This window comes from Oxyura jamaicensis, chromosome 4 (assembly GCF_011077185.1).
Source record: "Oxyura jamaicensis isolate SHBP4307 breed ruddy duck chromosome 4, BPBGC_Ojam_1.0, whole genome shotgun sequence".
Lineage (NCBI taxonomy): Eukaryota > Metazoa > Chordata > Aves > Anseriformes > Anatidae > Oxyura > Oxyura jamaicensis.
The window spans coordinates 61,592,541-61,619,611 of record NC_048896.1 but is presented as its reverse complement, the minus strand read 5'-3'; the positions used below and the strand labels follow the sequence as shown (position 1 = coordinate 61,619,611).

Genomic DNA, 27,071 nt, shown 5'->3' with positions numbered 1-27,071 from the left:
ATGTTTCATATTGAAAACTGGGCACTTGCCTATGCTGCAGTTCTAGCATGCTATATTGTGGTAGCACCTTTTAGATCATCTGGTTTTAAAGATCACAGTCAGAGTCAAGTTACTTACCGAGTATGCATATGCTTACAATAAATAGGGAGCATGCATGCTTAAGTGAAAGCTGTGAATCTTTATGTAGTAGCCAAAAAGCTGTAAGTTTAGTAATGTTGCAGTAGTGACAGACAAAATTACTCTGTGCACCTAAATCCTAACTTTGTGACATCTGCACTCTCTGCTTAGCTAGGAGCTTTTCCTCTCCATGGGGAGAACACGACAAATTGTATGGCTTTATCTGGTAATAAACATTAAAGAATAAGGGTCTAATTTTTCCTTAAAATAATAATAATTAAAAAAAAAAATGATTTGGTCTTGAGATTTCTTGTATGTTTACTTTGGCTATAATGTAAAGAAAGCAAATGAAATTCATTTCTGAGAGGAAATACTATTACTTCTGCTGAGAAAGGAAGTTGCATACACTCCAAGAGGCTTTCTCAAAGCTAATTATCTCAGCAATAGCTAAAGTCTTAATGAACAGTCCTTGCTTCTTGTCATTTAGGAGAAACCTTTAATAACACTGCTCTTTGAAGAATCTTCTGCATAATTTTATTATCACAGCTAGGATTGCCTGCTGATTATTTAGCTGCTCTTTGAAGAGTTCCCCTCTCTCCAATGCCATTTCCTAGGGCTACGGAATTGCTTCATGATGCGAACATATCAGTTTTGACACTAGTTTAATAAATGGCTACAGATGCTACAGGTACTTTTGCTGGCTGTTCTCTAAAGATGTCTCCTGCAAAAATAATCCTGGTCTGAGTCTGACTTTGCTTGCACCAATCACCTAGTTGCAAAGGTCCATAAAAACCAGTCAATTCGTTTTTGACCAATGTAGTCCAGAATGAAAGCAGTAGTTTATATCTCGCTTTTAATATTTCTGATAGGTATCGTACGTTCTTGAATAAAACATTAAATGACTGATTGTTGGAGTTACTGACTAAAATGTTTAGGTATGTTCATTCTTTTAAATAACTTGTAAATTCAGTGTTCAAAAATTAAAGGTAAATTTCATTTAGCCAAATTAATACCTTAAGAATTTATCTGTAAGCAAAGGCAGCAACAAGACAGCTACCACGGCATATTTAATAGTCTGTGTTATTGCTGGCATTTTCAAATAGTTACTTACAAAAAAGTTCATGTACCCTTCCTGGTAATATCTGGTTTGCCCCAAGGTATTGGCTGTCAGTTATGAACATATGAGGTCCAATTTTTAATCAGGGGCATGCCAGAACGCAATGTTTGCCTGGGCACACAGTTCTGCCTATAACCAGTCCTTTGCATGTATCTGTTGTTCAGTAATGGCAAAGACACAGAAATAACTTCATGCGCGCGCTTCTGAAAACCATACCAGTGCTCTGAATAATGAACATTTGTATTTATTCCAGGTTTTTGTATCCTGCCTAGCACTGGCTGAGGGAGCAGAAAGACAGAGTTGCACTGCACATCCAATGTAAGTAAGTCTTGGATATAAGACCTGGGGATAAGGCATGTCATTTTGCTCTCTAGCAGTCTATTGAGCTTAAAATAAACACAGAGAAATAAATCATGTATAAATCATTTGGGAATATCTAAATATTAAGATTATAGCTCCTTCAAGTCTTGTATTGTTTTTTTATTCTCTTTCTATATTCTGAAATACATACTTAAACCACATACATATCTAATTAATCTAGGCTAGTGAAGGCAAACTTCTGGCTGGTACACCAGCATTATCACATCTCCCTAATCGCTGGCTGCCCTTCCTCCTCCTCCTGCCTGCATCCTGGCCCTGCAGCTGGGAAGGCTGATCTGTCCTTGGGTGTCTGGGGAAGGGGAGTTTCTTGATATGAAACACGCTGGCATGAAATTGCTGATAGGATCTTCTGGTCACATAGGTAAAGCACAATGAGAGGAAGCTCTCTTACATGGAATGCTTGCAGAAGTATACGGGACGTGGCCTGACCACCCCGAGTCCTGCTGTATCTGCAGGATTTAAATGCTAGTCTCGCAGCAGCGGAATAGGACAGGATAGCCAAGAGGTCCAACAAGCACCTCCTCCTCCCTTTGGTCCAGCACAGTTCTTGCCAGGGCTTTTGTTTGGCTGTGAGGGCACATCAGCAACAAAGCAGAGGATGTCATAATGTCATAAACTGAGGAAAATGAGCATACTCAAGATCCAGGTATCTTAAACCAGTGTGTCTCATGATGCAAGAGCATATACTTTAAGAATATACTTTAGTTTAGGACTTCCCAGAACAGTCTCCTTCCAAAGAGGGTATTTCTATAGATGATGTAGACGTGCCATAGTATTTTTTGTTTACCTATAGCTAAAAAGAGGGTATGTTAAATTGCTCAGTAGCAGCTAGGATAGCTTTGTCCATTTTGTCTTTATTAAATTACATACCAAAGGAAGTTTAAACCATTTCAGCAAAACAGTGAATCAAAGTTCAGAGCTGTTGCAAACTCCACTGATTTCAGCTGAGTTATATCACTTTCACCAGGGCTGAATTATTTGTGAAAGCAAACCCTTCAAGGTTATTATTGTGGTAAAAGGAATGGAATCCTACATTATTTAATATATGATATTGTATCTGTTTTTTCTACTTTAAGTCCTGTTCTTTACAAATGTCTTTAGTTTAAGTGGCTTCATAGAAGAATTTGCCCACATTTAAGTTATCAAAACTTTAAGCAGAGCAGATAGGAGTAAAGCCAATTATTTATACTTTATTTTTAGTGGACCAAAATAATGAGAATATAAAAGGCAAAAAAATTAACCCAAACTGTCTAACATTTTAAGGTCTCAAAAAAAAAAACAAGATTAAGATATTGAAAAACATCCAAGTAATAAATCTACAGAACCAAAATACACAATTTTAATATTACAAAGAAACACAAGAGCTGATGGGTACAGATGCTAAGCTAAGCTGAAACAACTTTAGCAGCCTTTTGTGTTTGTGGACTTTTAAAAATAAAGCAGTCAGATGTAATAAACTGATGATGCAGTTTATTTCTCTGATGCCAAACCCAGTGAGGTGCTGGGGGAGGGTAAAAGAGGTGGGAAGAAAAATGCTCCCAGCCTCCTGCCCTGTTGCTTCAAGCAATATGCAAAGCCTGTGCTTTTCCCTTCTTGGATAAAACAAACTGTGAGATGTAAGTCTGTTTAACCAGAGTGTCCTGACTGAAGTTATAGAGTACCTAGGTGCAATAGGCTGCTGCTGAGGCCATGACCATCATCCCTGCCCTAGGAGAGGGACCAAGCTCCAGGTCCACCCAGAGCAGTGCACGTCCAGGGCAGAGCCCCACGTATGGGAGACCGTATGAGTGTGTGCGCCTCAGTGAGATTTATCTACTGCTTCTGCTTTCAGATATAAATATAGTCACAAACATAAGCACTGGTCAGACACCTGAATTTTACCAATATCTTTTCTTCAGCAGGTATGTTCTTGGGTTTTGTTTAAAATCATAGCTGCTGGCTTTTTGTGTGTGTGTGTGTGGAAGGAGGGTTACTTTTTATTTTATTCCTCTATAGCCCCGTAAATGTAATTCAAAAATGAAATGAGATGATGAAATGAGATTATTCCAATTCTGAAAACCAATAGATCTTTCCCTGTATGTTGAATATGGTATTCTTCTGTAAATCCAGTAGAGATGATTTAGTCTGCACAAAGCAGAGGCACCACCTTTGCAGTCACTTTTCAGAGTAAAATGATGTTTTACATATTTTCTTTATTATCAGGCTGGGAGGTGGTGGATCTTGTGTTTGCTTTCCCTCAAGGAACATTTCATGTGACAAAAGCAAAGGAATCAGACACCCCACCCCACCCTTTCTCTTCCTTATAGCCTTTCTTTGTACTTCCTGCTGCCACCAAGAACCTGGTTATGTAGTCAAAGGAGCTGTGTCCTTCATCCTATGGTTGCAACTAACATTTGACAAAATATATTTCTCTATCATTCTTCCTATTTGCCATTTCCATTCCTTCCTTTGTCATGTTCCCATTTATTTAGGGCAGCAACTAGATCGAAGCACTTAGAAATGAGGGACCTATTCAGACCCAAGTGATGCATCACTGAACATGGCATCACATTTTCCTATAAATTTATATTTAGCCTCTGTACTTGAATATCCCACTTAAGTTATATGGGTAGCACAAACTGACAAAGGTGTTAACTGATTGATTGGCGCAGAGGAGTAACTTCTATTTCATCCACATCCTCCACCAGCTCTACATTTTCCTTGTGGCTGGGCTGCCAATTCTCACACCTAATGGGTCAGCCCGTTATTTTCTCTTGCTTGAGCAAAATTCCATCGGCATTTCCAAACTGATGCTTGCACCCAGGCATTTCCTAGCTCACTGGGCAAGGGACTAGAAGGTGAAGGAGATCCCACATGGCACAGTCTCACTTACTAATTATTCTTGGAGGTGCTTCTTGCAGCCTTTCCAAGCAGTCCCAGAGCTCCTTGATTGTCATAGCCTTCTGACTGTTCTATTTCATAACTATTTTAGTTACTATGGTTCTTTTTAATTATAGCAAATGGGATGGCAAAGAAGCATGGATTCCCTTCTCTAACATGTCTCCAGCCTTATCGGGATCTCCTTCATGGGTTATTTCCAGAACCTGCTGCCAGCAGAGTGTTTTGAATAATGTTTTCCTTGTCAAAAGTATTCAATGCAAATCCTGGAGGCATTTGGCACTGACTGCACATGAGGTGGCTTAACACTAACAGATGAAAATCTAAATCCAATACTGTGCTGGAGCTAATGGCTCCAAAGAAAGATGAGGATATTCTGTCTGCTCCAGTTGGTTGGTTTTTGTTTTTTTTTTTGCAGTGCTAAGTGGTATGATCTGAAATAGGTATGGTGCTTCCATGGGTATAGCATACGGTCATATATTATTAAGTTAAAATCTCAGGGATCTGTGTTTGTGAAATGAGAATTTCATCCCAGCAGCCCACTCATTTTGGAGGCACACCTGTGTATCCCATCACACCTTATGCTGCAGCGACAGCAGGGAGAGCACATTTCAGGATTGCTGCCACACCATCCAGCAGTTTTTGCTCATTGACTTGGGGAGAAGAAACAGGGCTGGTCAGTCAAAGGAAGGATGCAATGGACCAGGGGGGTTGTAATTTTCTCTGCTTCAGTTGGCCAGAGAGCAAAAAAGTGAGTTTGGAAAAGCCTGGAAAAGACAGAGGCTGATATGTGACTGGTCTAGGCCATAGTTCTAAATGTTTTTTCAAGTACCAATGGAATTAAGGGGTAAAAATGTGCTTCTAGTTGTTTAATAGTATCTGAGAGGCTCACGACATGAATTCTGTTTTGTTAATCCCCATTTTTAGTTTTCCTGTGCACTGAGAAACAACTTCTACCAGCCCTGTACGTTTTTTGTTTTTTTTTTTTGAATATAAACTACAGAGATTATAACATACTGATTTATACATGCAAAAATCATTTCCCAGATGCAAATTCAATCATCTGTTTAGCCAGGTGTGAGAATCTATCAGCTGTATATGCAGGTGTCAATGCTTGAAAAATGATCCAGTTTACTCCGTAAAGAGTCCTGCATCACCTAAGTCTGTCTTAAGCTGAATTTTGAGGATTTAAGTGGAATTTGAATGGGGCTTTCTGTGCTGAAGGGCCTTAGCATAGGGCAAATGCTTCACAAAGTGTATGCACAGATGGGCAAATTTGGCGTCCCATAAGTGAGGCTGGGCTGGCAGCCCAAATCGATAATCTTGCCCCAGATGTGTCTCCTCCTAAAATGTGTCTAGCTCTTGTCAAGCTCATTAGAGAGGGGTGGTTTTGGCTAGTTTGCCTTTTTTGAGTGAAAACATAGCGTTTCTCAGTGTATTATCAACATTCCTAAACTGAAATATTTAATAACCTATGCTATCTAATACCTGACTTGGCTTTGCATTAGAAACAATTGCTTGCAAACTGTTTATCTATTGAGTGAGAATGATTAAAAGAAAATAAAAAGTTCTTCATATACTATTTTTGGGCAACAAAATGACCTTGGTGCTATTTTAAATATTTCAGTATAATTTATATTAGCTATAATACCATCAATAAGGCTGCTTGAAAATTAAGTGTCATTCTTGGCTTGAGATGCTGGGTGTGTTGTGGGACTGAATGCCATGTGCCAGAAAAAAAATTAAAACCAAAACCGTGGTCAAGTAGCTAAATTTATGGAGAGAGCAAGCAATGTGGGCCTGAACAACAGAGCAACATTGGACAAACAGCCATGCCTAAATCTGGGGAAATATTAAAGTCCCCATCAACCCCAACAGCTGCACAGCTATGGTGGGGAGAACAGTGGCAAGATGGCAAAACCATAGCTGGTGCTGAAGATGTTATCCTCCTGCTTGGTAATGCACGTGGTGGAAAGCTCTGGGGAGTGGATGTGAACTTGCTGGCACTTATGTCCCCGTGTATTGAAATACAGTGATCACCTCCCCTCTAAGAGAAGGCTAAGTTGTCTACCAAATTCTTTCACCCATTTCCTCACTCAAAGTCTCTACCCAAGTAGCTCTTGCGTCTACTTCTTCCAGTGCAAGTCAGATTTTGTTGAATGTGGAGGACGTTATGTACACCATGCCAGACAAGGCCCCTCTAAGGCATTAATGCTTCCTTATCTCTGCTAGAAATCCCTCCCCTGTTTCATCCCAGGAGAACATTTTGCCTTTTTCACAGCTGCCTCACACTGATGGTTTCACGATCCTCCTGCGCTCTGCTAAGACGATGTGAATATTGTGGGATTTGGCAGTGCTTCCCAGCTCCTGGGTCCAAGAGCAGGTCCTGGACACATCCCAGCTCTGTGCTGGGATAAGATCTGGATGTGTACTTGAGACCTTTTCCTCCTACCTGTCCATACCATACTTTCCATGGAACTAAATGCAGAAATGCTGGCCAAAACACAGCTTCAGCACAGTACATTTTGGCCTGTCTAGATAATCAGTGAACAGGATCTTGGAAAACACTGCAGCTTATATCAGTTGTTTTGACACAGTCATATATACTATATCTTTTTTATTATTTATATTTACCTCAGGTGTCTATAACAGATTCCATTATTTTCAGCTGATCCTATTTGACATCTTTTTTCTCTCATGACATCTGCATGACATAAGATTCTGTCACTGCTCTTTCTACAAAACAGCAAAATCCTATATTTTCCCTCCATTTATTCTATGTATCTCCTACTTTGTTTGTGAATTTCTCTTCTCTGAGGCTTCCTGAAGAACCATCTGCTAAAATTATTTTTTGTACTTCCATGTAACCTGGTTACTCTACATTTTGAATCCACCGTCAATTTCTTCACACACTATCAAATTTCATCAACTTCTGTTGCTTTAATATGCAATCTAGACTGACATTGTATAGCTGACTACCTTCTTTGTACAGTAACCTCTTCATAATCCTCTGCAGACGATACTGCTTAAAAAGTTTTCTAAATCCAGTCCCTTAAGTGATTTCCCTCTACTTTTAGAGCATCTAAAGAAAATCCTACTTCTTTTGCAGTATCTTCAAAAATTGAAGCAATGAGGATGCTAGGAAGTGTAGTGCACTGCTAAAAATGTTCATGTTCCTAATGAGGAAATTGACCTGCTCCTAGAGCTGATCCCTTTACCCGCTTGCAGTGCCAAGTCTAAAATTAGGACATAAATCCTTTGAGGGAGAGATGTATTGCATCATATTTGGAAGTGAGATACATTTGGTTTCCAATGTATCATCCTAACAAGCATAGCTAATCACTTATAAAAGTCTATTGCTAATGACAGTTGTTTTCTTACAGAAATGAAGGCATAATTCTGCCTTTTTTTTTTTTTTTTTTTTTTCTCCAAGAAATCTCAGAAACAATGTTTTTGTAGCTCTGCAGTTGTCTCTATTTTTGCAAATTTGGCAAACCCCTAACCTTTTAGCATGCACAAAAGGCTTGTGACACTGAGATTTATGGTGCAAGCCAATAAAAAAAAATATATATATATTAAAAAAAAAATCTGGTGGTATGCAAAATATTCAGGGGGTTAGGAAAATAATAGCTTAAATCTATATGTGGCAAACAGGTTTTTATAAGTTATAATTCCCTCAAAGAAAGCTTTAATTAAAATGTAGTAATGCATTTTACCTACAGAAACAGTCTAGAAAACATTTTTTTCTCTTGTGTTCACCGAAAAGGTGAACACAATCATAAATACTTGTCACTACGCTATCATAAATACTTGTGAAACATTACAAAAGAATTTTCAGGGTATTTCAGACATGTGGAAGTAAGATATATAAAATCTCACACAAAGCACTGGATTCACAGCATCACCAACCCACTCAGACACTCAAGAGTAATATAAGAGCTAAGCTGTGCTGCCATGATATCACAGTGGTTTTTTGTTTGTTTGTTTTGATTTTTTAAAAAAAACTTCAACTCTTCAAGACATTTTGCTTCTCTGAAATTTTCTCTAGTGTGAGTGAAGGGTGGATTTCCAGTGTCCTGCATAAAGGTCTTGTACCAAAACTCCCATTAAAGTCAATGGGAGTCCTGTGGCTAACTTGTCCATATAATGCACTTGAAGTCTGGGGCTAAATGTCTGACTGCTACATGTTATACACGTAGGATTTTTAAGAACTTTTTTTTTTTTTTTTTTTTTTTTTAAACAAAGCTAAAATATTTTGCCAGGAACATAAGAACTTCAGCACACTAGTCTTTTTCTCTCTTTCAATGATCCCGCCTGGATCAAGCAGGCAACACTAGAGGAGTCTCAAGCTCACACTGCTGGAAGGACTTAATTGCCCTAGGGGACAGAAAACAGAATCCAGCTACAAAGTTTTGGTCTCCATCCCAGATACTTAGTCTATTAAATGAGTCAGGAGGTTACGGCTGAAAAGAAATAAGCCCCTCAGCAGAAGTGCATTTTGCAATCTGCTCTGTTTGGAAAGGTGCTGACGCGGAGCCAGGCTGCCAGAACTGGGAGATGTACTGATCGCTGTTGTACCAGATGGGTAGGGGCAGGGGGGACAGGAGAGGGGAAGCAGGCATTTGCAGGCTTATTGAAGAGGGCAAAAGTCATGCTTTTCTACACCTTTTAGATACTTGCTTCTCCCCCCAAATGTTAACATATGGTTTCAGCAGGACGTGACTGGAGGCCGTAACACTTTCCTGATGACACAGGCTATTGAGTTTCTTTGTGACTTGGCTAAGGAGAGTGGGAGGTCTTGCAGCTGGGAGCAGAGGTCTAGGAGCCACTCACTTTGTCACTTAGGGCAAGTTACTTGACCTTTCTGTGTGCACTTGAGCCATGTCAGATAAAGTGGCTCAACACCACAATTTCATGGAATACCAGGAACCTAATCTGAAATAAGTTTCCTTTAGTTCATTGAACAGGTCATCTGTATAATCTTGAGATTTCACCCATGTTAACTGAGCTAAAAAGCTGAAAAAATCATCAGTCCACTTTCTTTCTTTTGAAGTTGGAACTACCTATAAATTCTAGCAGACAAAACACTACATGTTTAAAAGACACAAACAACAGAGTTTGTACAATGCAAACAAGTGCATAGAGCAGCTAACTGAATTGTAACTCAGCACGTGTAATTGCATGTTCTTAATAATTAAAATTTGATGACTTGTAATCATGCAAATCTAAAATTAAATGATTCTGAAGAAAAGTGTCTTTATAGATTTTTCAGTCTAAGTAGTTTGTGACTGGAAAAAGTTCATTATTAGGTTACCATCTCCGTCCAGTTCATTCTGTTATTATTAGACTATTAAACTATCTGTGTCAGCAGATAGTTTAGTTATTCTGAAAGAAAGCATTGGAGCATTTGAATAATTCACAGACATAAAAATATTGCAGTTCTTGTTTTTCTTTGCTTGCTTAGGTAGTTAAGAAAATCATAAATCTTCAAATATCATTCTTGCTTGAAGTGCTTTCCCTCTGCTCTTACTGAAAGGGTGGATATGTATGCTCTGGAGCTTTTAGCTGAAACTGCTCACAGGAATTGCGCTGAAATTGATTTGAAGGCACAGTATAGGTAGAAATAACTCTTATAATTCCATGGATGTTTTTGTGAAAAAGGAATGGATACTAGCTTGGCCTTTTTTTCATTTTTTTAAACACCATGTTAATTGGGGGGGTAAAAAAAAATAAATATTTCAAAAGAGAAAAGGAAAAATTGTGCAATATTTGGGCTTGGGAAGTAAAGTCCAATTCCTCTTTATTAGATACACAGCCCATTTTTAAAGTAATTTTCTCCCACTATTCACAGTGAATGTATGCCTGGTGCTCACTGTGAGGAGTACAATCAAATGGTTGTGTTGATTAATATACTTGCTGCAACCAGCTCCCTAAAAATCAAAACCTCTTATTCTCAAATATAAAGAGCGTACTATTTCAGTGGTTGAAACTGGTTCCATATGAATATGCTTATATACCAGACTTACACATTTAAGGTCAATTTTAAACCTGCAGTCCTCCATTGGGACTGCAATTGGAGTAGAGGAGATAATAAAAAAAATTCTGTGCTGCTACAGTACAAATAAAAGTGCTATGTGTATGTTCTTTTTTTTTAAAAAAATAATAATAATATATATATATATATTGTAAAGGAAAAGCCTTTTCTTCACTTTTAATTTAAGCAACAAATATCTTGGAGAAGGTATTTCTTCCCCCTCCCCACATCTTGTTGGCTTACATCAGTATAGCCTTCTCTTTATGTTTCATACCTGTTAATGTACTGTGTAGAAAATACTGAACAGTAGTCATGTGTTACAATTGACCTGTGTTACAATGCAGACCTGGCTTGACCTGTTTGATCACATAATGTGTTTCCATGACTCCTTCAAAAGCTTTTGCAGCTCTGCTCCTCCTGATGCCTTCTGCCCATAGTTTGGTGGCTTCAGTTAGCAAAAAACAAAAATTACTACGAGGGCCATCTTGTCAACAGTGTGAGTTAAAGAACATGAGATGCTCGTGTATCTTTGCTCTGAACATATGGCATTTTCCACTAGTTCTACTAGTCAGCTATTACTGTGCAACTGAAGAACAGAGGTACTGTATACCTTGCAGTTACATAAAACACTGCTTGTTTTATTTTCTAGTAATGATCCCCGTGCTTCTTTCATGGATTCAAACTCTTTGTTAAGATTGGAAAATTGTGTAGGTTATGTTTTCAAATTGCCTGAAGGCTCATAAAGAATAAGTACCTGGGGTATTTCTGCTCACAGCGCATAGGTCACTAGAGGAGGTGTGTGTTGGGGAGTCAATGGTTTTCATACCTAAGTATTTGTTCCTTAGGCCAAGAAAAGATCACACGATCAGCTAGCACAGACTTGTAAAACACACCATTATGCATCTATTTAATAGTCGATGTCAAGACCAAAGACTTCAGTTAGTCTGTATATTAATACTCAAAAGCCTAAAACATGACTTTGCAAAGACACAGCTGTGGGATAACTGGTGGAATGAAGCAGGGCATGGCTGGATGGATCCCCTGGAGGTTTTTTTCCCATCCGCATGCTGTAGTGAAAATTTAAAGCCAGAAATGTCTCTACACCTCTGACAGGTGGGGAGAAAAAAAAAAAAAAAAAAAAAAAAAAAAACTTCTCAGTAAATATGAGAGTAAATATCTAAATTCGCTAGTAAATATTCAGGATACTGAGAGGATTTCTGTCTTACTAGATCACTGTCTCCTGGGCTCAACACCTTTTCTCCTGCTGTACACAGTATCTGATGTTGGGGAGAAGAAGAACAAAGCATTTATTCCTTAAGCAAAAATAATTCTGCTTGACCTCAGCAGAGAGCCGTCAGGAACAGGATTCAATTACAGCTGTTCTGCAAAGATGTAGCCATTTGTTGTGAAAGTACATTGCAAGCACTGCTGTGTTTCAGAGTGAAAGTGAGCAAAGGTGATAAATTGAAGGATCTCATCCCAGTCTTAGCATATACACAGGCAGAAGAAACTCTCCTGTAAACTGATCAAAGCATATTATAGGAAGTTATCTGATCTTACATCAAATCTCCTCAGTGATTCTAATGTTTAACCTTCGCAGTTTTGAAGGTGTCCATCTCAAGGCTGCACTAGCCTAAATTTAGCTCAAAGTTACTCTATGGCTTTAATAAGGAAGTCTTAACAGCCTTTGCCACCAAACCTCTTGTTCGTGCATATCATGTTGTTAAGGCTTTTCTTGCATCATCTCAAAAAACAATGTTCTAATTCTGAAATCTTCGAATTCTCACTGGTCCTGGCTACATCTTCCTGATGTGCAAACACCAAACCTGAACACAGTGTTTATGCAAGATAACCAATCACTGATATTCCCATTAATATATTTATTAAATGTATTTAAGGAAAAGAAGCTGCAATTGATACAACTTTGTACCAGAAGCTCATGTGTAGGTGATTATCCATAACATCCCATAAATCCTCTTCTGAGTCACAGCTTCTCAAGACAGTCCACCATTCTGTGTAAGTACAATCTGTCTCCATGTTTCCCAAGTGTATTACATTGCATTTAGTTGATTCAGAGGGATGTATTTTTAATACATGATCATATTACCCAGTGAGCTAAACTGTTCCAAGTGGTAATCTGTACTCCTCTCTTGCTGCCCCACTAATCTTTGTATCTGTTGCAAGTTTACCAGCAATCGCTTCAGTACACTGTTCATCCAATTTTATAAAATTCCTGAATAACAGAGATCATGGATTAGGCCCTGACAGGTCACTAAAAGAAATTTCTTTTTATTGAATCTGTTGTGGTACCTTCTTATGGTTATGTCTCACTACCTTTGGCATTCAAGGTGAATTAAGGACTCAGGCGTCTGCAGAAAGGCTATGGGCAAAACACCTGGGTTTCTTCCACTTAGGAGCATAAGATTAATAGGAGAAAGAAGAGTATATCTGTATATATCCATATTCCTGCACCTTGTTTGGATGAAATTCCTTTTCTTTATTGAGGTCTCAAATCTGAATCAAAAGTAGGAAACCTGGATGTGCTAAGAGCATCAGTCATTTTCTCTTTTCTACATGTACAGAGATGAATCATTCTTTAGGCTTCTAGTTTGCCATCAGCTTAAGCAGCTCTTTTTCTAACTGCCATGCAGTGGTGCAGCTGGCTGTACAGATATGCTTCCCCACCTCTTAAAGTGGATGCCTATCAGGATAATTTAATTTTCTGCCTTGCATACTCAATGAAGTGTTTTCAAGTGTACAAACTGTCTCAAACATGAATACAGTTAAACAGCTCGCACAGGCCAAGTCTGGAGTTCTGCTGTACAGGTATTTTTCAGTTATCCTAAAAATCTGTGAAGAGTTTACTTTCTGTAGCCTTCTGCAATAGAAAGAATGAGAGGAATTTTAATTTATTTTAATCCTTTCCTTACTAAGTTAATGGAATGTAAAGTATTGAAAAAAAGAATCTGCTTTCCAGAAAACAAAATAAGATATCTAGGAATGGATAAAAGAGAAGAGTAAAATACTTGGTAGCCCATCAATCGTGAAGTTGTAATCAGGTCACTGTGATAATATGCACCAGGATGTGACTATCCACAGAGATCAGTGCATTGCCAAAGCATCACACACCTCTGTGCTTCAGTGCTAGCATTCTTTGCTCACTGTGGCCTAGGGAAAATTAAAATGACTTTTATACCAAGCTATCACACACCTTCTTGCTTCAGTGCTAGCATCCTTTTCTCACCATGGCTGAGGGAAAATTAAATTGACTTGTATACCAATTGCTTCAGCCTTTCTTGCTGTAGTTCCCACAGGGGTGCTTCCCTGTCTTCCTTTTGGTGCCTGGCACCGTGCATGTCAGGAGGCAGTCTCAGCAGTGTCCCAGCTGGGCTCTTGGGCACTCTGTTGACTGATGTAGCTCCAACCACCATCTGCTCCAATACCCTGACCCCAACACTTCCCAAGGGAATCACAGCCCAGGACTAGCAGCACAACCAGAACTTGGGGGACTAGGGGACATCAGGGAAGCAAGGGAAAGCAGAAACAGCATTCCTACTTGCAGTGTTAAATTCAACACTTGGAAGATTCAGTGCTGTTAGCTGACAGAGAATAGATGCTGGAAAATACTTCTGCAGCCAGAGTGTCTAAGTGCATGTTGGTCTCCAAGCTAGTGATGAATGTAGCTAGGCAAGGGAAACTTTTGGGACTGGAATCTTTTTTAGCTTACTGTAAAAGTGTCTAGCTTACCAGGCTTTCTAATGATTTAATACATCTTTACTATTAAAACTGTAACTTGTGTGAAGAGTATAAGGTTATTTTTGGTGTAGTGGACTTACTTTCTGTTCCATGAATGTTTTAAATAACAACTCAAGAAACAGCTTTCTTCAACACTCCTTAGAAATGGAACTAGAACTTATCAGCAATTCCAAGTCACCAGGAAAAATATGGCTAATTGTCTGTTTCATGTGTTTCCTGGAAAGCATGCAAACCTCACACATTAGTTGAAGTTAACTCCTTATAACCTCGACGTATGCAGTTAAATTTGTTGGACACAATATCTTAACACTGAGAAGACGTGCAGGGGAAAAAAAAGAAATTAGTTTGGTATGCAAGCAGAAATGGTAACTAATTGTTGTCAGGTGACCTTTATCAAGCCAGATACTGCACAAAAGTCCTCCTTGCACCCCAAGCCAGTGCCTTGGTCAGCCAGGTAAAACCAAGTGCTTGAGTGCACACCACTCCCAGAAAGACGTTAGTAGTGTGTGGTAGCTATGTGTGGTAGCTATGGAGGCTGCAATAACCAAAGGATTACGTGGAAGTGTGATTGGATATTGCAAAGGGTCTTTGCAAACAAGCAGGAGGAGGTACTTAATTTGTTTAAAAACAAAAGCTCATATTCTGAGGAAATCTACAGCACAATCTGTGTGAAGACCTAATTCCCCAGTTCCATCTGTGCTTCCACCAGCACAGAGAATTACTGACCCTAACAATGTCCCAGATGGCAGATAAGGACGCAGAAATGAATTGCTTATTTTATTAACTGTAGCTACCTGGGGGAAGGGTGTGTGTGTGCCTGCTATACCCACTGTTTTAGACTGAAGAAAGAAAATACACTATGACAATTAAATCCAATGACACTATCTTTCACAAGAAAGCTTGCTATTTAAAAATAATGTCAGAAGGGTGATTCTAGTATCTTCTTCTCTTTTGATGTGACTGGCTTGGAGAAGCATGTGTGTAAAGATGAAGGACTGAGTCCTGCATCATAAATGGTAGAAGATGATTTGATAAATGTTGCAACCAGAAGGGGGAAAAAGGCTATTTCTTTTTTGATTTTTATCTGGGAGTTGAGAATTTCCATGAAGTTTGAAGTTTCATTCTCAGAGCCTTAATTAAATGCCTAGTCTTTCCATATAATTATTGGAGAGAGAAAGTCTTCTGCATATGGACTATGAGTCTTCAAATGAGGACTTTTTGATTGAATGGGAATGTCAGTTCCTGGTAAGGGTTCACATGAGATATGAAAAGGTAGAGTGTGAACATGCTGCAAGTTCTTTCAAGGTCTTTAGTTTCAGGAAAAAAAAAAATAAATTAAAGAAAAAAAAAAAAGGTAGAAGTCATGTACAATCTGAGATAAGTTGCATTTGCTACAACAAACACAAAGGTTATTTCACCTACAAAATTATATAGAATGACATATCTGCAACTATATGTAATGAAACACTGTTACATCCTGAAAGTAATCTTTTCACTTATGATCCTGCTTTGCTTTGCTAGGCTTTTAAGTATTTTATTTTCCAGTAATCAAAAAACTATTTGAGTCACTGATGTGAATTTCACAGTTTTGTCATTGACAAGACAGATACAAAGCTGTTTCATCAGGCTAAAAATGATTTGCTATTTACTGACAATGTGTTTGGAAAATAATATAAAGCAAATGTTTTCTTCTAGCTTTTTCAAATTGTTTCAGTGGTGAAAGGGAAAACAACGCATATGATGTGGGTCAGATTCTGCAAATTTCATTAAAGAAAGTGAGTTTTGAGCAAGAAGACAATGTGGACACACTGTGTCTTACGAAGTCAATAAATATAAAGACCAGAAGGAAAAAAATGTGAGAGGGGAAGACTATGAGATAAAAACTGCTGTAAAGTTGTACTTGCCATTTGATAGCGTCTGAAATGAACCCATGGTATTTTCCTAATACAGTTTAAAATCACCCATTCTGCTTAGTTTACCGCCCACATCAACACAAAAAGGCACTTACAAAAACAACTAGGATTGGGTTGGATAGGGGAGTACATTTTTACCCATCAGAAAACAAAAAACAAACAAACAAAAAAAAAATCATAATAGAAATGTTAACAATAAAGGCATAAAAATATTTTTATTTTTATGAGGGAAAATATGTGATGGGACAAAGAATTGCAGTGAGACAAAATTATTGCTGTGGTTTTTGTAAAAATAACATATGTAATCTTCATCTTACTGTGATTTTTGCCTAGTATCACACTTACTCTAGAACCGTATACTTTGAGGATGAGTGACATCTGGTAAAAAGCAGCACTCTGAATTAAGATTGATTTTGACCAGTCAAAACAAGGCAGATTGGACCGTGTAAATCTCTTTAATGATTACGAGTTCAGCTGATGCAGGATGGATGCCAAATGTTAGTATTGTGTTCAATGAATACTTTAGTGTAGTATTTGCCTGATGGATCCCACAGAAAAGACATATGAAGCAAACAAAACTGATGAACTTTGGCCTCCCTTTACTTTCGTGGAAAATGGTTACTTTTGCTGGAAAGGTTTTATCTTAGTTTACTCTCTTAGCAAAAAGTGGATTTTTTTTTATTTTTTTTTTTTAGCTCAAGCTTTCCTTATTGAAAATAAACTGTACAGAATTTAAGCAGAAAGTCAGAGTTTAACTCCCTCATGCTGTTCCATGCCTCTTTGTCTGAAGTCACAGCTATGTGATCAACAGCATTTCAGTTGGGCTTGACAGCCCCCAGAAGAGCAGACACGATGGAAATCACAGATCTTTCTAGGCTCCTGCTGAGAAGGAGCTGTTTGGAAAGTGAGAGACCTGCACAGGTGTTTTTTGTGTACATTGTTTTCATATATGGAGCATGGAGGAGAAGGAGGCTGTAAGGTCTCCACGGGTGAGGAGATAACGTACATGCAGGCATCACAGCAGAACATTTTCTAGGATCCTTCGAGACTGGGCAATTCTTTCAGAGCACTGTGCATGCACTGTGTGCATCACAGAAATATCACTAGACTGGCAGAGGTGCAGAGGTACAGGGAAAAAATATTTCCACTGAAACAAAAAGTAAATTTAAAATGGCTAGAAGGTATTTAAAAGTTGCTTGCATTAGGACTAATTCAGTGTTCTCTCTTCCAGTGGTAACAATAGGAAATGTTTTAAGGCTAATGCCATGAATACCATATGCCAGGAGAAGGTGGCACTCCAAAGGAAGTATTACTGGGAACAGTAGGGTGAAACTGAGAAACAGGAAATGTAGGCTAAACAGCAGAAAAAAAAATAAAAAATCTGTTTTGTTAAGTGAACAGTGAATAATCTGTTGAGGAATATAGCAGAAATTCTATCCCTTGAGTCATAAAAGCAATAAAAAGATCTCAAATATGTTTATGGGAAAACATCACCATGTTGGTATGAAAGTGACTTGACAGTAATTTTCTAGCTGTAGTCTTTCTTTGGTTCAGAAAGACCAGTCCAAGTAGATTAAGCTTTAAAATTGCAAACAATTTATTTTTATTTTTTTTTCTTATTTATTTATTTATTTATTTTTATTTTTATTTTTTGCACTGAAGTAGCTGCTGGTATCAAATGGGCTTCTTGGGGGAGGAGTTTGTGCCTAGGCACAAACATAAAGGTTTGTGGCACTGACATATAGGTTTGGCTGGTTATCTGGGATCTGTCACTGCTCACTGAAATAAGACTTTTTCAAATTGGCCTTTTTCCTTTGCCAGCTGTGAGATAGTCCCTCTGTGCATCCCTGAAACGAACCATACCATGGGCTGGCCTAGATAATGTGTTTCTCATCATTCTGGGGACTACCATACAATGACTGTGGAAAGTGACCTCCTGTCTTTACCAAGCAATGGGGAGAAAGAGGCAAGGTCCTCCTAATGCAAGGAGTAGATTCCTATTTAAAGTGGCAGAAATGTGAGCAATTCATTTTGAGAGAGACAAAATAAAAATTATGAGAATGTGATTTGTAAATAAGCTTTGAAGGAGAAGAATGCATAATCAAATTATTTACCCATATTGTCATCCTTGATGGTTTGGTATTTTGTCTCCTGATCACGACTGAAAATTAAGTTGTCATCTGTCTCTCTTAAGCATTGTGCCAGGGTGCTAATGATCATACCAGAGCCAAATGCTTTATAAATCAGTTTAGGAATGTATTTTCCTACATGAATTATTTTGTTTGTCCAAAATGATGGATTTCGCTAAAAAAATAAGTAGTGCAGTTGCTTCCAAAATCTGCATGAGTGTAGAATTAGGCATAAAATAGGCTATTAATGTCTCCTTTAGCCAAATATCTTCCTCAGACATGAGTACAAGAAACATTGCAATAACATTTATGACATCATAAACAAAGATAATTAACACGTGATTTTGCATTTGATGGTTTTATTTCTCCCCCCACATAGGCAGGTATATAGCTCTTAATAGTTTTTGTTCCCCTCCCCCACCCTTTTTAATTACTAGCTTTATCTAAAGTAATATGGTTGTTATTATCACGTACGCCAAAGTCCATTTGTGTTAGGTAAACTGTCATGCCATTCTTTTCTTTCTGGATTCATGACTTCTCTATTTAATCATGCATTCTTTATTGTTGAGTGATGCCCAGGAAAGATTGAACTACAGGAAAAGGTCAGACTAGTTTGTTTTCACTGATGTTTAGTCATTACTGGAATCACCCATTAGGAGTTGTTCAGGAATTGGATTATCATCTTGGGAGAAAAAGGTTTACAATGATTGTTGGCTTCTCTGAAGCCTTTCTGTTCTTCTGCAGTGAATACCAAGAGACTGCAGCTAGAAGGGAATGTACAGGGCCTGTGGAATATGGGAATACTATGAGTGGTACTAACACTGCTCCACAGAAGTTAAACAAAGCAGAGCTGCCTTGCTGAAACCTGAAGTCGTCTAAAGAGGAAAAAGGACAGAGGTTATAATTGCACAACTGAGCTATGCTGATAAAGCTACCTTTCAAAAACAGCCATGAATATTTTTTTTTCTCCACCAGTGAAATCTCTGGAAAGCCCTAAATAATTGACTGTTCGGGAGCCAGCAACTGAAATAGAAGTTGGAAGTGCTGTTTGCACAGGTGGCTGGCCTACTGGGAGACTAAATGCTTACCCTGTCACCTATATCAATTATTCTGAGACTCTGTCTGTTTAATATCTGCCAGTTTTGATAACAACAAAATCCTTTTAAAAAACTGCTGATACAACATTTATCATGCTATCTTTATGGGACCAATTTTATTTCATTCTACTTTTGCGAGGATGTGGTAAGCTAAGGTACTGGAAGAGTTGTCAGGACATGAACTAACAAGCCAATTAAACAACTACCCCAAATTCTAAAGTCTAAGAATATACAAGCCAAGACATCCCATGGTGATCTACTTTGGTTTACTTTAAAAGTGTGGCATGGGCTTCTGTACTAACACTGAAATTCAACTGTTCATCCTTGCTGTTGTCAAGGGACTTACCTGTCTGCAGGCAGACTTCACTGCCTGCTCCAGACACTGCAGTGTCTCATACCACACACAGAGATTTGCTTGAAATGAAAACTGCAACTTTTACTAGCTCCTCCCTGTGGAAACCAGTTACTGGGACAAACCCTGGGAGATTTCCCCAAATAAGCAGATGCTGAGACCACAGCAGTCCTTAAAAGGAGGAAATGCCTCATCTTTCCACTGAGATCCACAAGTAGCAAGTGGAAAGTACCCCTTGGAGCAGATGAGACTTTTGGTGGCATTGCACATCTGCACTGTGTGGTTCTCTTCAAGCCTGTGGGAAATGCATATCCAATTATAAATTGCTAGTTTTCCTATCTAAGGAGGAAATCCAGGGAAGAAGAAGAAGAAGAAAACACCGTACTGTAATTTGTGACATCAGTGCCAAAAAAAATGTGCAGATTTTTGGTTCAGATTCCTGACTGCGAAACACTTGGGTTGCCAACTCTGTGCAACTCAGAGCAGCAATAGGGATTCAAGCAAATGCCACCCACCAAGTGTTTGGACTCAGCAGCAGCTCTGTTCCTCTTGTTACCTCAGTTAACCTAGACCTGCTCCCTACCCAAACTGTTTGTTTAACCTAAAGAATAATAACTATCCAGTGCCGCCAATTTGTCATGTGGGAAAAGTTATTCAGCCCCTTTCAAGGAGCTCACAGGCCATAGCCTTGGAGAAAGCATGCAAGAAGAAAGAAGTGAGAATCAGGAAAGCCCCAGAAAAGGAAAAATTATGGCAGAAGAATGCTACTAAAGTCTATTAACATCTTGAAATAAATTTGAGATGCCATTTTAAAGTTTCACCAGTCTTCTCAGCCTTTCCAGATGCAGTCATTTCACATAGAGTCACATGCACTAGGACAAGGGGTGGGGTGTTGATTTGACATTGCTTGCCATGGGATGGAGGCACCTTAGGGCAGCCACGGCAGAGATCATTGCTTGTCACAGCTCCTCTATACCGAAGCTTGTACTGCTGTTGTTGCAGTGCACTGTTTGCTCTTGCTCCTTGCCCTGATCCCAAATGCCTTTTTACTTGGCTACATAGAGTTGGAGATAATCTGTTAGGTGCTGGAGAAAATGTATGAGCAAAGGAAAGATGTGGAAAGCAGGGCTGAGGAACAAAGAAGCCATAGGTAATGAAAAAGGACTTAAAATGAGTTTGAGGGTGGTTTCTTTCCATAAAGAAAGCAGTGATATTGGAGCCTTCTGAAGCTGCTGATGTGAATTCAGCATATACAGGCTACTAGAAATGCATAGAATAGTCCGTTACTTTTATTATCCCCAAATCATATTATTCATATAAGGTCAAAGTGGAAAGATCTGGGACTGTGGCAAGCCAGTTAGTGTACTGGCAGATATTCTTCCCCAATAATGGGAAACTTAGAAAAGATTACATTCTACAAATACGCAGCATTTAGGAATTCACAATTATTTCATGCAGTTATTTATTCTTCTTTGTTCAAACTGAATGTTTAGGAAGGATTTGACAGACTTTTGTGAGATGGAATACTACCACCATCCTAAAATCCTTAGTCACATATTTATGGCTAAAGAGGGGAAATTAGCCTCTGCTGATGTTAGTTCTGCACACTGCTCAAGTCTTTGCATTTAGACTGAAAATATAATGGAGATTAAGTAGTAATGTTTTCCCTATAATATTTTGTTTTCAATCCAGCTCCCTTTTCATGAGGACACATCCTTTACAGGCTGTCATCAGGCTCACGCAAGGTAGGAATGAGAGCACACCTACCTCAGTGACTAATCTTTGTCTTTTCGACAGGGCTGAGTGTGTAGTCTCCAGGTCAGAAAAAGCATATCCTCAAAGGAGAATGATTCGACTTGTGGATTTCCTGTACTTTCCTATTGTCTGGGAGCTAGTGTCAGTACTGTGCCTAGTTATCATCAATCCACAAATTACATCATTAGAAGGCCAAAAAGTCCTCTCTCACAATGCTGTTTGGTTTAAATTTCTGAGGCAAACTTTCTCATTGGTCTGTGATAGTCTGGGCAGCAATGACTTTTTCTTTGTAAATCATACTTGAAAGTTCAACCTATAATCAAGTGAAATGAGAATTATGTCCTCCAGTGTTTCTCTGAGATAGTGGGTTTTATGCAGTTACCAGTGAGTCAGTGTCAACTGGTCCTTTCTAATCATTATTGTCCAATTGCTTTGTAAAAGAAAAGCACATTTAGCAAGTAGGTAAAATGACCAAGAACTGAAAGAGGAGCACCCATCTTCCTTTCACAGTTTACCCTTCTGATGAGATAATGGAGTATGCTGGCATTACCAATGCTTCTGCATTGTTTTGTGGAGAAAATAAACCCTGCTATCTCAGAAGCTTGAGACAAAGAGACAAAAGGAGAATCTTATTTCCAGTTCTGCTTTGGACACAGATGCCTAAGTACAAATTGGAAGAAGCATTATACCCACAGACAATCTAAGCAGTAAAATAACAATTTGTTGATGTCAAAACTGGATATGTAGAGAAACATTGCCAGTGCCTGTTTTGTGCTTGATGTGTATGATCCTGGATATCTTTCCAGAGAAAGAACAGAGTCCTCTGTGTGTATCTTTAAGTTTATAAACATGCATATACTGAATCATAGAATACCCCAAGTTGGAAGGGACCCACAAGGATCATCTAGTCCAACTTATTCAGTATTTGTTACAAAACACCAAATAATCTCTGCATGCATACGTTGTATATAACATGCTAGCCTTAATAACAGATGCATTGTGATAATTATGTCTGCGTGACAAATTGCAGGGTCATTTGATAATCTGAGCCCTCCTGGGCTAAAGAGCAATCACTTTTGACCTATTCACCTACAAAATGTTTTTGTACTAGGACCCTTTCTGGGGGACTCAAACCAGTGAGGCAGCCTAACAACAGCTGCCTTTGAAAATTAACCAAAACATATCCATTGCCCCCTCTCACACAAGGTCTTCATTTAAGATAAATATATTGCTCTAAACTGGAGTGTACTGCAATAGTTGGCCCTTGGTTTATTACAGGTTTTAGACCCAACAGACCATTGCTTTTAGTGCTAGGAATTTGTTGTATCCTGGTCTGGTTCTCATTCATTTACTTTAAGTCTATCCATGATCTTTCTTGTGATCTCAATAGTACTAAAGCACAACAGAGATCCTAATGACTAGTGTGCAATCTGGAAAGGACGAGACATTTATGTCAGCTATACATGTTTTTCTGTTTCTGAAGACAGTTCACATACTTTACTGGTACAGGAGTTCACAAAAGAGGCACAGAGAACAAAAGCCTGTAAAACATATTTTGAGCTTTTTAAAGAATGTCCAAAATATGACCGTTTTAAAATATGACACATATAGAAGACAGAGCCATCTCATTCAGTATCCAGTTTTACTGGTGGTTGTTTAGTTTGACTTACATGACTTCCCTGTGGATGTCTAGTCTTCAGAGAAATTTCACTGTTTCTGCCAATAAGTCTTTCTAGGCTGCTCTCACAGTGTGTGGTGTAAAGTACCCACTTACAGCAGTATGGTTTTAGGTTATAATCTCTGTAATAGAGTGAAACAGAAGCTTTCACTAGAGAGCCTTTAAAAGACATAAATCAAGCTATTGAAAAATATGGGGTTTAGGTGATGGGCACGGTAAAAGTTCTAATTTATGTGTAAGTTCCACAGGCTCACAAACTGCAGTGCAAGGAATACAGAATATTAAACTTTTTTATGTTTTCATTGGTTAGATGCTTGTACTCTTCTCTGTTACTTCTTATTGGCAGAGTAATGTACCTCCAACACTGTCATAATTAACAATTATAATGGCAAGGATGCATGGATGGAAGCAAATGTATCTCTTCTCATGAAAACTCCAGTGATCGTTATCCTAATTATTTTTAATTCAATTTTATGGGTTTTAGGAGATGCATTTGAATTTTCAGCTCTGAAAGAAGTGTTTAAGTCTTACTAAAACAAGCATTTCTCATGTACTTTTTTTTTTTTTTTTTTTTTTTAATAACATTGTGTTCTGATTATTGTTCCTTAAACTATTAAAAATTTTGGGTTACATATTAGCTAAATAGTGAATTAGAGGGACCTGTAGATTAAAGCATAAGACATTTAAGTTCAGTTTTTAAATCTTGGTATCAGACAGCTTTTGCTTGCAATATGTTTTAATGTAAGAGGTGTCAGATTGGAATAGATACCTAGTTTTTCATCCACCTTTTCACATTTTAGTGCTAGGATGACAGAATCTTTCCTGTTTCCTCACAAAGCTTGGTGTCAGCTCTTTAAAAGCCTGTCACACAAAGAGGTTTGGTTTTGTAATTCCGAGAAGTATCTTTTTAATGAAATTGCCTAACATGCCTTGCAAGGAATTGGCAGTAACAGAAACTAGTATGGAAACATTAGTGAAATTCATTATAATTGTGACTAAAATCAAAGGCCACGCATGCTGGCTCTGAAAATAAATATTATGTGACATTATGTAATGTCCTTTATAATTTAGACATTCTTTCTAACCCTTCTTTAGGATTTCATGATATTCCCAGTTGCCACATCCATTCATTTGAAATAAAAACCAGGGAAATGCCCTTGCTTGCTCTATTCTGCTATGGCAATTTATCTTAAGGACGGGGGCTCACCCACTGTGCACAAGTTAGAAATATTTCAGTACCATGCCCTGGGTTGCAGGATAGGGAATAATGATACTGCTCTGTAAACCCCAGACCAGAAGCATCTCTGAATGTCAGAAACAGACTTTGGAAGGAATGCATCCTTTAGTGCCACTTGCTGTACAGAAGATTAAATGTTGGGTGGCTTGGATGGGTTGGAAAATCATCTTCCTGTGATGGAGAGGCTCCACACTTGCTTCTGCTGTCATGCAACTCCTGTAGTTTGGGGTGCCAGAACTTTGTATGAAAGAGGATGATGTCATTACAATAAATGAAGTTACAGAGAAAGGTAATTTTACCTAAATTGTCAAATGCTAAGATTTTGATTTTTGTTTTTCTTTTTAAATTATAGAAAGATGTATTTCCTCTTACTCTTATTTCCTCTTGTGTAGTGTGCACATCTACACTATGGTAGATAGGGACTGTTCTCTAGCTGCGACAAAGTGCAAAGGCTTTTTCTTTTGTAGTATGCTGGACACTGACTAGCTGACGTTGCTTGTAGTGCCGTAAAAATAACTAAGGACTGATTTTCAAAATGAGATACACAAGGGCAGTTGCGAAATGTTATCTTTCATCCTGGTAGAAACACATAGACAGTGACTAACATTTTTCTTCAGCATCCATTGTGTGCTTGGTTAACCTTGTTTTCACAGACAAGGAAAATATTAAGCAGCTGTCTGCTTTATTCATCCCCTAATTGCACATGCAGCTGAAGTAGCTGCAGTACAGATTTCAAAAACTGGGTTCCTAGAGCATTTCTAGAAGCATTTCTACAGAGTAGTTGTGATGTTGATCACATACCTAGCATGAAGACAGAAGTGTGACCATGACACTTGTGCAAGCACATTTGGAACGGCTGCTTTTTAATTAGTGACTGTGAGTGCAGCTTGCCAAATCCTGGGGCCTCTCAGTAAAGAGGCAGTTTTATTAAGGTCAGCATCTAGTCGTGTGCACTGCTAAACATTCGCCACTTCTTGATTGCCTACTGAAAGCTTGCAATCCTGCAAGTTTTCTCCATTCATGTCAAGTAGAACAAAAACGTCTTGTCAGGCAACTGCAGAAAATGTGTAAGGAAGGCACTGTGATAGAATTTCTCATCTCTGCTGTCCTTCCATGAAAATGGTGTTTTTTAACTTGGCAGGACTTACAGCCAGTCTTCTGTGAAGTTATGTCAGCTAAAGCCCTTTTGACATTTCAGCAAGCAGAAATGATTTAGTAGTGTTTCCTTATACTTTATTGGAACTTAGAATATCACCCATGATCTGTATAGGGGTTGATTTCTGATGTAGTTAAACCACTGAAAATAGCTGGAAATGCATATAAATATAAACCTCTAGTGTCAACTTGGTGGTTGTATGTGCACATGTGCTTTTTACAGCTTCTACACTAATTTTCTGGTAGAAATTTTAAGGAAAACCTGCTCTACTTCCCCAAATGCCTTATGCTAAAGCAATGTCTTTAGAAAAGAAATTGAGGAAGAAAAGGTGTTTGGTCTTCAACTTCTGTTCTTTAAGAATGTCATAGTCGGTTGAAGAATAAACAATGAAATGAAAATACATTGAATTAGGTGTTTTCTGGGGCCTTAATTTTTACAGTTTTTTTGACACATCTTCTAGACAGACTTTGAGGGATTTGGGACTTGTCATGGTGATTTGTGGATGCCAAAACATTTAGAAAACCTTAGGGATAAGATTTTAGAACAAATGTTTTTGTTTCTGTGCTTTGGTATGGTCAACACAGAATTATTAATGTTTGTGAGGTTCTTGAAGAACAAAGTATGCATTATGGACCATAGTTATGGAGTAGCTTTATTTTTCTGTTTCGTAGTGTCTGTGAATAACTCATCCAGCTGAAATGATACAGTGAACTAGACTGCTGGGAAACCCAATGTAGGCAGGCTGTCGATACAAGCAATCAGTGAAGAAAACAATGTAAAATAATTTTTTGCTCTAAACTGAACTAAATTGTACAAGAATTTGCATCTGGAAACATCTGAATGTCTTCATTTATTGCTTGTCTTGCAGGCCTGGAGGCATGAATACCAAACACAATGGGAAAAGTTCTGAAGTTTCTGTAACTAAAAGCTTCCAAGAAGTGCATGGAAACCAAACTTCATAATACTTTCAGTAGGTTTCTAAATGCAATAGCTTCAGAGAAAGAAGAGTTGGCAGCATCTAAGAGACCAAATGTGTCTCAGAATAGTTGGGCAGATAAAGAATTTCAAGGGAATAGAAATACATCCTCAAAGAGAATTTGCAACAGTATGGAAAATGTAAAGACTGGTCTGTTAGGTAGAAACAGTTGAGGGCTAAGTTGCTAGAGAAGATGGCTGATGTTTATTTTGCAAAGCTAAAAAGATTGGAGGAAGACATAAGCAATTGGAAAGGGGGAAAAAAAAAGAAGAACTATTAAGTCACTGCTCACAAACCACTGGGACCAGAATTCCCAGCCTGGCAGCTTCTAGCTCTAATTTTCAGCTTGCTAGTCTTTTCTTTTTGTAATGGTTCTATTATTGTGATTTATAAATAGAAACCAGCCATTTCCAAAGTGTTCTGAGCAAAGGTTTCATAATCTTGACATTTTGTCTTTGGATGTAATTTGTACATAGTGAAGAAATAGTAAAAGAGA

The 27,071-nt window shown here is 38.3% G+C and overlaps 1 long non-coding RNA gene across 1 annotated transcript; it reads left to right on the top strand.

The window, feature by feature from the left end:
* The first annotated feature begins 1,493 nt into the window (after positions 1 to 1,493).
* Positions 1,494 to 27,071, top strand: LOC118165407. The gene is made up of 2 exons (XR_004750033.1): positions 1,494 to 1,552; positions 26,468 to 27,071. It is a non-coding gene; the product is annotated as an uncharacterized LOC118165407 (long non-coding RNA).